Source organism: Gorilla gorilla, chromosome 1 (assembly GCF_029281585.2).
Source record: "Gorilla gorilla gorilla isolate KB3781 chromosome 1, NHGRI_mGorGor1-v2.1_pri, whole genome shotgun sequence".
Taxonomy (NCBI): domain Eukaryota; kingdom Metazoa; phylum Chordata; class Mammalia; order Primates; family Hominidae; genus Gorilla; species Gorilla gorilla.
Window position 1 is genome coordinate 163376490 of NC_073224.2, and position 17160 is coordinate 163393649.

At 38.0% G+C, this 17160-nt stretch overlaps 1 protein-coding gene and 1 long non-coding RNA gene across 3 annotated transcripts in view; both read right to left on the minus strand.

The window, feature by feature from the left end:
* ST6GALNAC3 (ST6 N-acetylgalactosaminide alpha-2,6-sialyltransferase 3) overlaps window positions 1–17160 on the minus strand; it is a 557467-nt gene that overhangs the window by 51204 nt on the left and 489103 nt on the right. The window lies entirely within an intron of this gene.
* LOC134757030 (uncharacterized) overlaps window positions 1679–17160 on the minus strand; it is a 35870-nt gene continuing 20388 nt past the window's right edge. The window contains exons 2-3 of the long non-coding RNA XR_010130649.1: window positions 14101–14213; window positions 1679–2562 (exon numbers count right to left, since the gene is read on the minus strand). This is a non-coding gene — a long non-coding RNA (uncharacterized lncRNA). The remainder of the gene's footprint in view (window positions 2563–14100; window positions 14214–17160) is intronic.

Genomic DNA, 17160 nt, shown 5'->3' on the forward strand with positions numbered 1-17160 from the left:
AAAACTATGTTTTTATCTTAGGAAAGTACATAATAAAATATTTTGAAATGAAATAATATGCTATTTGATTTGCCTCAAAAAAACAGGTGGGAGAAGGGTTGGGAAGATGTGACTGATGATGAAGATGGGGCTGCAGAGACCAATGAGTTGGTATTTTCTGGAGCTGGTGATCGATGCATAGAGGTTTCTTTTATATTATTCTGTTTATATTTGTGTATGTTTGGATTTCTCCCCTCTCCACAATAAAAAGCAAAAAGAAAACAAATTAGTGGGCATATGAATTCATGTATCCAAAAGATCAGCAGGACTGGCTAATTTAGATTCTTTCAGATTTTCCAGTGAAGTTACCAGACACATAATAGTCTGGTTTTCTCAGATCCAAAGCTATACCCAATGTGAAATCATATGAATATATGTAAGCACAATAGAATGAAAATAGAAACTCACTCTTGCTCTCTCCCTCAGTGCATTTGTGTAGAATATATGTATGTCCACACACACACAAATTTGTGTATGCATAGGTATATCCTCAGATGCGTCTTATTTGTATTCTGCTTGAAATTGTTTTTAGCCTTGTTGGAGAAGGCATCTGAGGCTGACAACAAACAAACCAATATTTCAATTAGCACAAAAACACGTATCAGATTACATACCAGATAAATGATCCTGGTGGCATGGGTAGGTAGTGTATGTAAAACGAGTCCATGTGAATGAGCATACAGATGCTGTGCCTAAAAGATTAAGGGAATTCTACACTATCAAATATCTGTGTCTAGGTTGATTTTAGCCTGGAGAAAATGCACTCGACTTAGAAATTCCATACTTTAGAGCAGCTCCCAGTTTCCTAGGGCTAATCTTTAATACTGAATAGATAAAATATTCTCCAGTCCAACAAATCAAGCAATAAAAAGATGGTTCAGCTACTTTTCATATCAAAGGTCAAAGAATCCATCTTAATACTCTACTATGAAATGCTAGCCCAATGAAATTAAAACAAGACAACACAAGCAAACAAACAAAAACCCCAAACTTCTGAAAAGTAACAAAGTCCAGATTATGATATAATGACCTCTTGCAACTGATTGTTTACTACATCTAGTTGTTTACATAAAATAGAAGTCCTTATAGGCCTCTACATTATTTAAGAAAATTAGCATGTTTCAAGAAAGTGGCAGATTATTGCAGATGAAAGTGTTTTACCAATAGGGATTTTATGGTTGGCAAATGTGATTAGATATCCATTAGCATCTGCAAGCCAAATATGTGGCATGTACATCCCAGAAACACCTCAAAATGGATATTCTAATTTCCACCACTTCAAATGGACAAAAGGTTTTTATTCAGGCATAATCAAAGACAAACAAACAAAAAACTAGATAGTAAATTAGGGCAAGTTATTTCTGTTGCTTAAACAATTATCAAGTCCCCATCTGCTGCCTAAGGATAAATGGCAAAAAGAATCGTCTGTCATTGTCATTTTTTGAAATGTGGCAAATGTTGACCGTCTACTTAATTAGTCTGTTGCCTTCATCCACTAAACATATTGAAATTTTATAGGAGATAAATTTAGGGAAAATGGTAAATAGTCTCTTTCTCCAAGTGAACAGAATAAGGACATAAAGAATGATAAAGCTACTCTCCCAGAACCACTTGCTCCATTAATACAATTCTGCCGGGAATCTCCGATTACACAGAGGTGGGCTTGCAGTTTCCATGACCACTAATGGGAGCAACATGTGCACAATGCTGGGAGGACAGTGCCTTGATGCTCTGAGGGTGTTGCTCCTAAATATCTCCCCACTTTACCAGAGCTTTGTTTTTGACAAATACTGGTATGCTGTAATGAATTTTAAGCAACAGCTGGAGGAAGAATACATGCCCAGTTTTCAAGGTCTATAAGAAAATGAATGTTTTTATGACATGATTTATAAATGGTATTATATCTATGAAATTTTAATGCTTTAATTTTGAGCCACATGGCATGAATTAGTGAGCCAAGATACTATCAGGGCTCGTTTTCACAAGAGCAATTTCCACTAAAAGATTAAGAGGCTATAGCTCTTGGTAAAAGTTACCTTCCAAGCAGAAAGAGGCAGTGGCAAGGGAAATCTAGCATGGCCTTTTCTACAAAACAATTCCCTTGGAGAAATCAGAAAGCTCTCCATTCAGTAGTCCTGTAATCAAAACAGAGAAATGGGAAGAACAAGCTTTGCTTTGATAAGATTTAATAAAGACAAATTGAATAAAACAAAAACTGATCAAAACAGAGAGACAACATTTCAAAATATTTACATACCACATACCACAATTTCCCTTCCTTTTTAAAAACTGTAACCATCATACCTGAATAATTACGCAGCAAGTCTACAAAGGGAAAGAACTTTACATAAAGCCACAATCTTAATCTTTGAACCACTGACATGGGTATTTGTTTTGTCTTGCTTAGTTTTGTTTTTTGTTTCTTTCTTTCTTTCTTTTATTCTTTCCTTCCTTTTGTGGTGGGGCAGGACATGTATGTGGTGGTTGCTGTTCGATCAATCAACACTGCATGGTCACTCTGTACTGGATATCATGGGAATGGAGAAGAAATGGCAGAAGAAAATTAGACATGCAAATCACTACTTTAGCTATGAGAACCCCCTCATTCCTTATACCTACTGTGAAACTGATTAATCAGGCTCCCCAGAGCTTTTCCTCTGGCATTTTTTCTGACATGTCATCTGTACTTTCCAAAATTATTATACAACTTTTATGAAACTAAGTCTACAAGACAGGCTGTAAGGTGTAACTGATGTCTCTTTTGTAAGCCAGAGAAATTTGCACAGCCTGTGTCTCCGAAGGCTAATATTTCAGCTCTTCTTGGGGTGTTATTACCTGCATGTGTCTGGCTTCTATAGCACTAGACTGCCAAGATTCCTTGGTCTAACTGCAACAGGGGAAAAGCTATCATCAATTATGGATTGGGAGCAAACAATTAACTTTGCAGGAAGCAATTCAAATGAAAGCCAAATTGCATTTTGGACATTTTGTAACATCAAAACTTCAGTTTATCAGGACATACAAAAACACTTCATTTTCCACAGTGTCTATGGGTGCCATTAAATTCTATCCTTTGGCCTTTCTCTGTGTCTCTGTTAAGAATAAAAACACTATCATGGAGGCAAACACCCATTGCCAATAACTAATAACTAATTGCCAATAACTAACCATCCTGTTTTCCTCTGTATCTGAGAGTCTCTAGGGGAGGAACAGAGAATTTTTCGAGCAGAGTTGCCTAAGGTTTCCCTAGCTGGCCCTGACTGCACTGGCCACCTGTTCCCTGTTTAGAGAAACCATCCTTTCCCTCCCCAACCTTCTGTTCCTTGTCTCAGACTAATGATGATATATGGGGTGCCGTGTTCCTCCTAATTATGAAAATTGCTTTCTATTGGTTCCAAGATTTTTATTTGATATCTTCTCAGAATCTTGGCTAGCCTCTGTGCCTTGGGGCCCTTAAGTAAAATTAGATCTTAGAGCCCCCATATGGGATCTGACACACAGCTTTTAACCAGGAGCTCTTATTTTTAAAAAAAGAAAATCTGGTTCTTTATAGAAAAGATGCTACTTCTCTACCATAAAGTCCACTACACTACCAAGCCTGGGCTTCCATATCTGAAGAAGAGCTTCCAGACCGTGATGCCCAAATACCATCATTGGTAAATACACCATTTCACCTTTTCCCTACGGATTTCCTTCAGTATGTTGCTCCTGTAAAATTGGGTGCCTTACCCAAGTTTGTGGACTTACCACCATCTCCCCAACTCCTCATATAAGAAACTTGAGAGTTAATCTTGATGCATTCACTACTCTCATATTTAGTTACCATCAAATCACCTTCCTCAGTATCTTCTAAACCAGTCTACTCCAATCCACCCACACTCTACTATTTTATTTGAGGATCTCAGGATTTCTTACATTTAGTACTAATGATTGTGTCTGATACAGCGTGAGTGCTCAATGCATGTTTGGTGAATAAATCAATGATGTAATTAATGAATAAAATCTGTTCTCTTTTGATTGGCCACTAAGGGCATAAGAGGATAGGACACCAGCTTTCAGGTTCCATTGGAAATCACAAGATGGAGGGAAAACTCAGTTGTTTTATTTTTAGAAGGAAACTTAGTATGTTTGTGATAGATGTTGGAAAGGAACTTAAGAATGATTATCTTTTCATTGATGATTAAAATGGATTTCCATTTCCTCTGCATATAAAGGTGAACTGTTGCTATGGCTCAAACCAACACATTTCATCACTGGCTTCTCCAAGACAACACGTTCTGCATGTTAGAGTCTTTTCTCAGCTATAAAAATGAATATTTTGGCTGCTTCAAACTGCAATTCCATATTCAGAGTTTCTACTAAAATAACTCAACTATTCAGGTACCTTTGACCTACGGAAGACAGAGCTTAGGTCAACTTCTTTGTCTTAGCATGGGGCTTGAGGAAGACCACACATGGAGGAAGGGCCACCTTCTCAACTAGCCAAGTGAGTGAATCAACTCTGCTGACAAACGAGTGGCAGATGAAAGCCATATACCCTAACAACCCGTTCTTCCACATGCTACTGGTGCTCTTTGATAAAAGCTATTATTTTCTTCATCAGTTTTATGGACACTTTTAACACCTTAGACCCTTTCAGGGCTCTTTCTGGCAGTTTGAACTTTGAAACTTGGAAAAGAAATATCCCCAGGCTTCAACTGCCTGAGATAGTTCCCAGAGACTTGCACATACTTTCAGCAGAAGAAACTATGGGCCCTTGAATTTCAGATTAATATAAGGAAGATCATTTTGAAAATTGGAGCTACTGGTTGGTGGAATGGGCTGCTTCAGGAAGTAGAGAGCTTTTTGTGCCTGAAGATTTCAAAAAGAGGCTGATAATTACTGCTTAATGTATCAGGGAGAGGATTCAGCCATGGGAGCAGGAGTGTAGTATAGATAATAGAAATAGAGAAGGTAGACCGTTTAAATTCATCTCTGAGATTCTACGGTCCTAATACATTCTACTTAAGTGGTGATAAATTCTACGTGCAGACTTAAATAATTGTCAAAAGGCTATAAAATATCTAGAAATAAGGCTTATAAGACTGTCTCATTTTATATAATCCATTACTGTAGATACACAGTTTAGATAAAAATTCCTGATTTTGAATTTAACACATCATCACTCAAAACTGTTCCATATACCAGGTCCTTAAAGTGTTTATTTAAATAATTTGGCTACTTTGTATTGAATTGTCAAGTTTCATACTGGGTATTTCTACTCTCTCTCTTCCATTTTCCATAGATTATAACTTTCACAAAGGCATTTTGCATTATTCATTGCAGTGTTTCTACTATCTAAATAGTCCTTAGCACATAGTAGGTGTTCAATGAATATTTATTGAATTTTGAACATTTTCTTACCCATAAGATTGGATGAAAAAGACAAAATTATCTATCCAGAGCAAATATTTTCCTTGCATCCTTCTCTACTGTCCCTGCCAACTCCACTCCTACCCACATTGGCTCCAAGAACTCAAAGAACCAGACCATTCATTACTTCCTAGAAGTACAAGGCCAGAGGATAAAAATTAAAATATTAACAGTATTTATATCTGCATAAAAAACTCACAAATGTGTTTATTTTTTATTTATGCTTTTCCATTTTTCATATTTATTTTTAAAATGAAATGTTATTCCACCTATGAGACAAAAAAAAAAAGGAGAAGAAAGGGGGAAGACACTACCTTGGCTACATGTTCATTCAAATTGGACGAACATCTCTATAAGCATGGAATCAAAAGGACATTTTTCCTTTTTCCTGTGTAGGTGTAACACAAACAATGTGAGGTAGGCCACATAGTCACACTAAGTTCTGAGCAGAGAAGGAACTAAGCACTCAGGTTCCCTGTATCAGGGCAGGGGATTGCTCCCTGTGTGTGCAATTCACACACAGACCCTGCTCCCTCAGAAATAAGAACACCACTCTGGGTGTTGGGATGCTTGCTGCCATATACCAGTCAACAATGAGATTTGTTACGTGGAAGGAGGAGGCAGGAGATGCAATGATCCTGGCCTGTCAGCAGGTTTATATCGCTTATGACATTTCAGCAAGTGACTGGATGCTTGTAAGAGGACCCGAAAGGTAGTTCCACTTGCCAGCACTGGTAATCGCTTAAAAAGTGTCTGTAGAAATCAGCAGTCGCCTTGCATGCCCCCTGGAAAAGACATGGCTGAGTGACTTCAGAGGTTTGTTCAGCACTGCCTTCAGCACAAACACAAATAAAATGATTAAGCCTATTTCCCCATGACTCCCCTGGCAACTCACTTCCAGTCTCACCACATCGATCACCAGGAAAAGATTATCTACTTCTACAAAACTTTTAGTTAACTTTCTGGGCTATGGTCTGACATCAGCAAAGCTTCTCTTTAACTGATAAGACAAGCAATTTCATTTTCGTCCTTAGCGAGTGTAAGGTATTAAGACACTACCTAAAATTCTTCAAAATGGTATCTTCTTGTCTCCTTGCCAAGCTGTGAGACTAACAATACCTTTGACAAGCTGAAAAATTTCTTAGCTGCCTGCTGTCTCCGCAACAAATTTCCTCCATCAACTAATTCACTAATTTGGGCCTTCTTGAGAACTCAGCTAATTTGTAAGAACAGGTGGCTTATTCCATAAGTGTTCAATAAAGATTCACACATGATTACACATACAGCATTGCCTTAAAAACAAATGAAGAAATGTGTGTATTTATGGAGAAGCTAAAGAGACAGACAAGAGATTCTTTAGTAGCTAACTGTGTGCATCTGGTGATCTGGCAAAATTCTTCCCAGAAACTGGTGGGGGAAGGAAGCAGAAGTAGGTGACATAAGGATATAAAGTCCTGGTCACATGGACAATCAACTATTCTTGGGGAAGCTACCAAGAGGTTATAGATATGAAACAAACAAAAAACTGCCAATCACAGCTTCACTCTTATTTTTTCTCTATTCTTATGTTTACCTGGCCTTGAGTTTATTCAGTCATGCAACATTTATTGAGCATTTAATAGCACTTAATATGTGACAGGCACTGCTTCATTTGCCTAAGTTAACTATATTCTCTTATTAGAAAAGAGGAAAGGATATGTTATGTGGTTAAGAAAATAAATTAGATGCTGTGATATTACTAGGATAGGCAGGAAAAAAGACAGTTCATGTAAAGAATATAAAGCCAATCATCCTCCATTTGCCTGGACATAAAATATCCAAAAAAAGAGGAAAAAAAGGAATGATAGCAACAATTCTGAATGATGTTTTTGTCAAATTTAAGGAATTGGCTAATTATTTTTCCATGAGGAATATTTAACTTGTTTAAGAAAAAATGCCTAACATCAGAGAAAGCTAGAAGATACAAAATGATGTTATCATGATGTATTTTTCTCAAAAGGGCAATAATTTTTCATAAGATGATTGCTATAAGAGAGCACAGGAAAATTCACCCTTTTTTCTTAATAGGGTATTAAATTTTAAAATTTCTAAATTTTCTTAGTTAAGAATTAAGGATTTATGTGCATAAATCACTACCTTACAAACCATTGGAACCCAATAGTACAAAGTACAGTGAGTATCACAATAATTTTGAGTTAACATGTACATACCAGGATGATAATAAATTCAATCACTCTTTATATATGATAAGCAAAGAACAGCAACTCAACTCACTCAGGCATAGGGAACCTTTCTTTCCCATTCATAATCCTAGTTATTCTTCAATTATTTGATCCAGGAAAAAGTATTTGCATTTATAATATAAGATAGTAAATACTTCTGGTGCTCAGAAGGTTTAAAATAAAGGTTAAATGAGGTGAAGAATTCAACACAGTTCCCTAACAAAACATGCTTTCTAGAAGCAAGAGAATCTGTTTCCTACAGTCTGTGATAAAATCATGGCTGTGAAAATATTTTAACTGGCACAAGGATTACTGTCCCTTATAAGTGCGGAAGTTGCCTTTTTAAAAAAAGTAGGTGGATACAGAGGTAGCTCACATTTTTTGGTCCAAGAGTTCCAGCTAAGGTCTAGAAACAGTGAGGGACCACTGAGAGATTTTAATCAAGAGCATGACATTGGAATTGAATATTGCAGGAAGCCATACCAGAAGAAGGGATAATATTTCAGAAGATATCTTTGTAATTCGCTGAAATGACAATTAAAAGGCATTATGAATGGGAAGACGTACACAGATAGGAGATAGAATAGATAATATCTGGTGTAAAATTAAATGCAAAAGACACTTGGATAACTGAGATTCTAGTTTTAGGCCTGGATAGAAGCCTCATCCATTAGCAACATTAGGAAAATAAGTCAAAGTGCAATTTCAAGAGAGGAAAGGAGGGGCTAATTTTGGACAGTTTGAGGTTTTAGTTGTCTAAAAGGGTACTGAAGTAGAGACATCTAGAAGAGCACTGGTATTTGAGTCTCAGCAGGCTGGGAATATGAACAAAGAAGTGGCACCTAAGGACATGGGCCTGTATGAAATCATTGAGCGATTAAAGGAGAGTACCAAGAAAAAAGTCCTTGGAGAGAACGATATTTCTGGGTGAAAAAGGAGATCCAAGAAAGGAAATGAAGAAAGAACAACCAGAGTGGTGTCCCCCAAGGCAAGAGAAGAGAACACTTTGACAAGGAGATATGTCAAATGCTCTAGAAAAATGAGTAAAAACAAACACAATAAAAGCACCCATAAGCCTTAGCAACATAAGATGTCATTGGCAAGTTTATTCATGTGGTAGTATAAAGAATCAACTGTCTGAGTTAGAAGTAAGTGAAAATTTAGGGAGAAAGACATTGAAGGTACATACTTCTTTTAAGTAGTTTCCTATGAAGTATAGAAGAGTTTTATCATAGTAAATAGAGGAAGGTATGAGATTGGAAAAATTTTTAAAAAGAAAAGATGGATTGAATTAAGCAACTGCACATGCTGCATGGAGTACAGAGAAATTACTGAAGATCTAAGAGAAAGAAAGGAAAGAGGAGAGGGAGAGAGAAAAGGAAGAAGAGAGGGAAGGAAGAAAAATAAGCATCTTTGGTCTGAGGGCAGAATATCCAAAGCACTGGTGAAGAATTGTCCATTACCATATATACATTTTTAATAACATTCCATAAAGGTTGATATTTTATAAAGATATTCCATAAAGGTTTAAATGTCTTCTTGATTTAAGATGGACATTATTAGCTCAACAAACATGAGTGCACACTATTCAGAAGTGGCTGGATTAACTATCTAAATTAGATCCATTATTTCCATAGTTCAGAGTATAGCTCAGCCCTTCTTTAGCTTTGCTGCTTCATTACAGAAAATGGATTAGCTTCACACCTAGCCTCAGATGGAAAATGATCAGTGATTTAGACTGCCTTGACATGGATGAGATGTGACGTAATTTGATTTTTGAAGAGAAAAATAGATGGTAGAAACTGATTTCCTTAATTTTATGAACATCAAATCCAAGAACATAGGAGTTTCATGGCTTAAAAAAATGTCTGATGCTAATGGCACAAGTGATAAAATATGGGTCTAATCAAAATGACTCAGTATTGAACAGTAAGCCCTGCAGCACCCAATTACTCAGTGCTATTTCTAGTGAGAAATATGATATTTGGAGGTATAAACTAACCTGCAGCCATAAGAAATATATATGGTGAGAATAAGCCGGAAGAAATTCCCTAAATGCTGTCCTACGAGATCTTAATTGTAGTCCTACTAGGAGAGTTAATTACTGGGGGCATGTTATTTTCTTTTTTTTTTTTTTTTTTTGTACCTTAAACCTTTATTTCTTTTTTTTCTTTTTAATTATACTTTAAGTTTTAGGGTACATGTGCACATTGTGCAGGTTAGTTACATATGTATACATGTGCCATGCTGGTGCGCTGCACCCATTAACTCGTCATCTAGCATTAGGTATATCTCCCAGTGCTATCCCTCCCCCCTCCCCCCACCCCACCACAGTCCCCAGATTGTGATATTCCCCTTACTGTGTCCATGTGATCTCATTGTTCAATTCCCACCTATGAGTGAGAATATGCGGTGTTTGGTTTTTTGTTCTTGCGATAGTTTACTGAGAATGATGGTTTCCAATTTCATCCATGTCCCTACAAAGGACATGAACTCATCATTTTTTATGGCTGCATAGTATTCCATGGTGTATATGTGCCACATTTTCTTAATCCAGTCTATCATTGTTGGACATTTGGGTTGGTTCCAAGTCTTTGCTATTGTGAATAATGACCCAAAGGACTATAAATCATGCTGCTATAAAGGGCATGTTATTTTCAAGCAGTCAGATATTTACATTCAGACAGCACTTCTACTAAAGTTGACTTGCTAATAAAGTTTCATTTGCAACCAGTATTAACATGATTTTATTTTGAACGTGTCACTTTGATTTGCCTAGGCGTCTTGTTTTGATTTGCCTTGGCCAATTTTGCAGTAGGACAAACAAAGAATTTTCTTTAGTTCTCTCAGCTCACACAAGGTTAATATGGCAGCACCTGTACTTAGTTAAATAAGTGACCTGCCATGCCTCTATTAATTCATTTTTGCCAAGCTGAAATCCATTTCAGACTGGAATGTTTTCTCCTCCTTGAATTTACTGAACGTATTTTGCACCAATACAACAAAATATGTCTTGGAAAGAAAACGTAATTAGAAAATAGAGAAACCAGCAGGGTTTTTTGTTTTGTTTTGTTTTTGTTGCTTTCCCCTCAAACAAGTGTATGTTTGGGCAGCAAAGACAGCAGTATATGGCCCTTCATTCATTTCCCTAGAGAATAGTGGATCAACTGCTGAAAAAGGAGTTATGTTTATTCTGCAAAATGCATATCAGATCCTTTGACAAGCAGTACTCATTAAGGTCTGTTTTGTACGCCATTCGGTATGCCTGGGATGCTTCTACAGACAAGCCATCCCCTGGGGCAGTTTAACCACATTTATTCTTCTCAATTTTCCCCTAGGTTTCTAACTACAAAAGGAAAAAAAATAAATTAAATTAACAAAATCCATTTGGAAAATGAATCTTGTTTAATGGGTTCCAGGAAATGTCTAGTGCTGACATGAATGCAACTAGCATTTCCACTCATACCCAGGATGACTTTGCTTTGATACATGAGCAGAAACACTCTTGGCGAACCTGGGATTTGAGGCCACAGCTCATTAATGCACCTGGACACGAAGGACTGCACTGCGTGTCTGTGTTTCTACTGTGCCTTTCAACGCCTCCTCTCTATGAGTAGAACCTGTCTGTTATTGCAGGGTTGGGTAAAAACTGCCCATGTACGTGGAGAATGGTTGTGTGTGTTGAAGTAGGTGTTAATCCATGCATTGGTTTAATGTAGTCGGGCTCCTGTAGAGATTCCAAATTGCAATTCGACTACACAGGGTTTATAGACAACTTTCATGCTGGGAGAGAGATGGTCTGCAAAGAGTGCCAGGAACAAAGTGCATACATGACATGGAAGAAGGCTTGGGAACAAATCTTTCTGAACATTTCTGTAGATAGGCTTTGGTGTGTTAGAGCAATGTGAAATGCTTAACATGCAGGTCAGTTCAATTACTGGAAGAGATGTGCAGGTGTCCAGGAAAGAGCACCAGATTGCAGTTAGAAGGGCAGGGTTCTAATCATGCCTCTGCTGTGTACTTGTGGTCTGTTCTTGGGCAAGCCACTAGACCTCTCTAAGCCTTACAAATAGGGTGTAATAGTACCTGCTTCAAAGCGTGGAATGATACAAGATGGAATGATGTAGTAGACAAGGAACTGGCTAACGCCCCCGGTGAGTTAACCGGGCATTCTGCTAGGTGCTGGGAATATGAAAGAATAAGATATGATTCCCATCTTAAGTTTAAAGTGTTTTCTTCTTTTCTTTAATTTTTAAAGCCCCTTCTCTCATGTCATAAGAAATCAACATAGCAATAATCTTATTTTTAACATACAGATGCAACTACCGAAGCACAGAGATAAATAATTATTTGCTCAGGGCAAATATATATGCATTAGACAGCCTATGGTACTGACACTGACTTGAAAATTCCAAGCTTGAGAATTTAGGAAGACAGGTCCTCCCTTATCACATTCTACAAAATGATTACAAATTTCCAAACCCACTCTGGATGGGCTGAAGAATTTTCAAGGTAAATAACTGAAATGCACTGTAGGTTCTTGGGAAGCACAATATAAGGACTCACAAGAGATATCTATTTCTCATAAGTACCAGTATGATTTGATTTAGGCTGTTCAAAGGATATCTCTGAAATACCAAGGGAATTAAAACTGCAATATTATTAACTACTTTCACATTTGGATATTATTGCATCTGGTGAAGTGGCTGCATAGTGGTGGAGCTTTTCAATGTTTTATTGTATAAAAGGAAAGAAAATACGACACTTTATAACATTGTCTTGTTAGTTTTAGTACTTCATTTAGAAATAGTCTTTCATGTTGCTTGAGTTTTTCCAGTAAAATGTCATAAGTAAATAACAACTGGTAGTCCTCCCTTTTTCTTTGATTATTGTTCTCTTGTGGTACCTTACTTTGCCAGTTATATCAAAAGTAAGGGTGTGATTGCTCTCATGAATATGCATAATTTCAGAGCCTATACCAGATTGCATAGTATATTAAACCTGATACTGAAATTCCAATCAGATGTATTATGATACCGTGCAACATCAAAACCAAGAATAAGAGGGTCTCATGGCTTTAAAATCATATTGAATTTGATCCAGGCATTTGCTGAAAAAAGATTACAAAAATACTCTTTTGCTTTCTACATATAGAACAGGAAAATATTAACATCCTTTTTTTGCTCTCTCCCTTCTTTTCTGTCCTAGCTTCCTCCCTCCTTCCCTGTCCTCATTCTTTTTTCTTCATTCCTTTCCTTCATTCAACAACTATCTATTAAGTGTAGGATGGCCAACTGTTTGGAATTCACTGGGACAAAGTGAATCACAAGGATGTGGAATTTTCAATGGTAAAATGGAGAAATTTCCAAGAGAACTGGGAGGAATTGGGTATAATAATTGAGGACCTATTTTGTGCCAGGTATTATTCTAGGTGCTGAACATTCAGCAATGAATAAAGCAAACCTCCTCTCATGTAATATATTTTCCAATGAAAAGAGGCAGGAGGCAGAAAAGAAATTATCACAATGTAAGTGCTAGAAAGAATTAAACCGGGCAAGAGAGAGTGATGGGTAAAGGCAGGGGACTTTATTTTATCTGGGGTGGTTCAACAAAGCCTTTCTGGTTAGGTGACATTTGGCAGGATGTGGAGGAATCGATGGAGTGAGACACTGGGTAGCGCAGGGAAGAGGATCAGAGTCATCGGAAGGGCCTTGGGGGCAGGGCTGTGTTGGGAGGTCTGGAGGAATAAGAAGGAGGCAGTGTGGTTGGAGCAGAGGGACAGTGAAGATGCTGGAAGTAGGAGATGAGGAACCTGCAGGGCCATTGTAAAGAGTGTGAGCTTTTATTCCGAGTCCCATGGGAAGCCATTGAACAGTTACTTACATTTGGAAGGAAGATTTTGATTGCAGTGTAGATAATACACTGTAAAGAGGGAGAGTAGAAGCAGAGAAACTAGTTCAGAGGTTCTTGCCATAGTCCATCTATTATTGGGATCTTTTAATATAAATTACTCTTTACTTGCTAGTTGTTCAGTTCCTTTTGAAAGCTATTATATATATTAGCCCACACCTGATATACTGTCACTACTTTAGGGTAGAATCTGAGAAATACTTGCTGGTTGATGTCCGTCTGTGCTCCAAGGATCCATATGGCACCTGCCATTCACTGTTACCTAATCATTACTGGCCAAAGATGTCCTCTTTTCTTTAAAAACAGAATCTTAGTTAATCAAAGATAAATATGTAGTTTACTGACTCGGTTCTAAGTGATATCAAAATATCAACCTATCCCTTGAAACAATAACAAAAAATACAACACTGCTCACAATAAAAAATCTGAACAAAGGCTTTTTACTAATCTTATGATAGAGATAACAATTTTGAATTACATGAATGTACTTTCTTCTCCTGAATTTCTTTGTGCTCACCCCTATATTGTTCCGGGGCATCTGTTTGCTGAGGGAGGATTAGCAGTGCAGGGTAGGACTGCAGCGGCAGGGGGAGAGTTGATAAACATCATTGAATATCCACAGCTTTGGCACTGGAAACAAGACAATAGTTTTGAACAACTGGTTCTGTTAGAAATGAAACGAATCATCTAAAACCTGTTAGCCTCAATTAACACATCAAGAACCAGGCCTGAAGCACACATCTGGCATATCTGTGCTTTTTCTATAATGCAGGAAGGACACCTTTTCTTCCATGTCTACCGAGCTGGGAGGCTTAGTGACCCAGTAAGAAGGAGATGACTTCGAGGAAGCCCGTTCAAGAGAGGAAGAGAAAACGGAAGGACCTGCTATTTTCCAGAGGAATTTTCCTGTGGGGAGAAATGAAGACATGGAATTTTCCTAGGGGAGAGAGAAGACACATCCTGATGCCTCCTGGGGGAGGGGGACAACTGTGCTCTGGGAGGAGATCACAGTGGTAGCTCCACCAAAGTAACATGCCCTGAGGTTAGCTCTCCAAAATCTTTAACGCCTGTGTGGTGTAGAAGGTATCCAGGAGCTTCCTCTGCATTCTAGACGTCAATAGCAGGAGGACAGTGTTTGGTGAGCTTTAAAGGGGTGTGTCCTCAGTTGTTGTCAGCATAGGCAGCCCCCTTAATGCTGACCCAATGGGAGCCCAGCAAAAGGCACAGGCACCCTCCATGAGATCAGAGGGGCCCCTCCTGTTGGACACCGGACTGAGAGACATCCTCCCACTCTTGTACCCAGCAATCATCTTTGGAAACGGAAATGGGGAAGGGAAGAATTCTGAAAAGGGCAAGAATTTTCTTGCAGGGGAGCATTTTAAGTGGAATCAAAAATAAGAAACAGAACTAACATGTTGAACTTTTTCTGCCACCTAGGAGGAAGGTAAAAATTCATCAAAATTAGATCAGTTTCAGAATAATAAAAATGCTGCCATGCCTGTAATCCCAGCACTTTGGGAGGCCGAAGCAGGCAGATCTTGAGGTCAGGAGATCGAGACCATCCTGGCTAACGGTGAAACCCCGTCTCTACTAAAAATACAAAAAAATTAGCCAGGCGTGGTGGTGGGCGCCTATAGTCCCAGCTACTTGGGAGGCTGAGGCAGGAGAATGGCGTGAACCTGGGAGGCGGAGCATGCAGTGAGCCGAGATAGAGCCACTGCACTCCAGCCTGGGCAACAGAGCTAGACTCCATCTCAAAAAAAAAAAAAAAAAATGCTGCATTCAACTTGCATATTTGAGCCTGGTTTGTTGTCTTTTGATATCACCAATTTGGCATCACCAGTGAATCCACCACTAATTTAGCATTGAATCCTGAATCTGGCCTGGCTGTGAAGGTTGCAGTTATTTGCTGTGGGATTCTTTTGAATTAAGTTCTCTTCAAGGGTGGATCTAGCTTGTGTGGCCTATATTACTGAAGGAAGTGAGAATCTTTAAGAAAAAATAAAATTACAAATACAAAGTAGGTTTAAAAGTAAATAGAATGAAAAAATAGATCACAACAAATTATTGAAGACCTGGTAATTCAGTTTCTTTTCTTCTATAAGCTCTTTATCTCCCACTGGGTCCATGCAAGGGAGAGGCGCTGACACAAGCTTCACCTGCTTTGTGTTGTATCTCAGGTACTCAGTTTATTCCAACAGATCATCCTGTTTTCCACAAGAACCAATGCTGCAAGATTAAGTCTACGGTCTAACTAGGAGCAAACTAGTAGGTCAGAAGAACACAGCCTACTGTCTTGGCATGATTGTCTTTGTGGGAGAAAGGGGGATGTGGTACTCTCGTACCTCTTGTCTACTTCTTGGCATCCCTTTCCCTTCCCTGGACTTGGGATGCTTAATGGATCCTTCTTGTACATAATGGGGGAAATGATAACTAATCTCTACTGCTGAAGGTATTAGGAACATTTACTGCCTATTAGCCAAAGTAGCTTTAGAGGGGCAGAAGGGAGAAAGAACCTACACTGAGCACTCTCATATATGCTAGGCTAATAACTATTCTATGGGCTTTACTTGATTTTTCTATGGAGAAAGACTTTTTGCTTTGTATATTTTCATAATAAAATCAAACAAAATATATATTGAATAGCTGAACAACACAGTTTTCTCTGCTGGGTAAATTAAGACAATATATGTGAAGTACTTTGTAACTGTACCATGATAATTTAATGTAAAATAACTTTATTATTGTTATTGTTGTTTTTATTTCTACTGTTTGGGAGCATAAGAGTTACATTGGATTCTAAATACCTGACTTTGCCATCAAGGTGCTGCTGATTTGAAATTCCAAGTATTATCTTCCTTTGAGGATTACTGACAAAAATTGTATGGGTGAAAAGAGCAACATTTTAAAGAAAGTGTCAGAAGCAATGAGCGTGACTTCTTGGGATACCTCCCGATTTTCCAGATAGAAGACACATCAGGCACCTGCCTCTCCCAGTTTGTCCCTTTGTTAGCACTTGGAAAGTGAGGCAGATTTCAAAATAGATACAACGCAGATTTAATTTCACCTCTGGCTCAAGGCCTAACATCCCTTTCTCCCCTTCCCTGGGTCTCTGTCTACCTGGGTTAGTGAGAGGGTTGCCAAACAAGATTGAAAACTGATTGATTTCCCATTCTGATACAGCTATAGTGCCAGTCGCATTATTCTTTAGTGGTGTTAGTTAAATATTTTGTGGAATCTTAAGTGAAAAATTCTGTGTAATGTAAACATATTGTTAGGTTGCCTGAAAGGGTCACATTTCAATTAAACTGAATGACAGGAGTGTGGATAGTACCTTCTCAGGATTCCAGAAAGATGCCATCAGTAAAAGCCCCACATAGCAATGGGGTTCCTATGCCTTCCTTCTATGTGCAACCAAAATGTATTAATATTTGGGATGAGAAAGCTGGTCTGACACCACATGAGGGCTTGGTCTCTTCATCTACCTATCTGATGAACAGTTTAGATTTTTCAAAAATTCTAACTTGAGAATTGTCTCTCTGACCTTTATTGTACAAATACTGATACAGTCTATAAT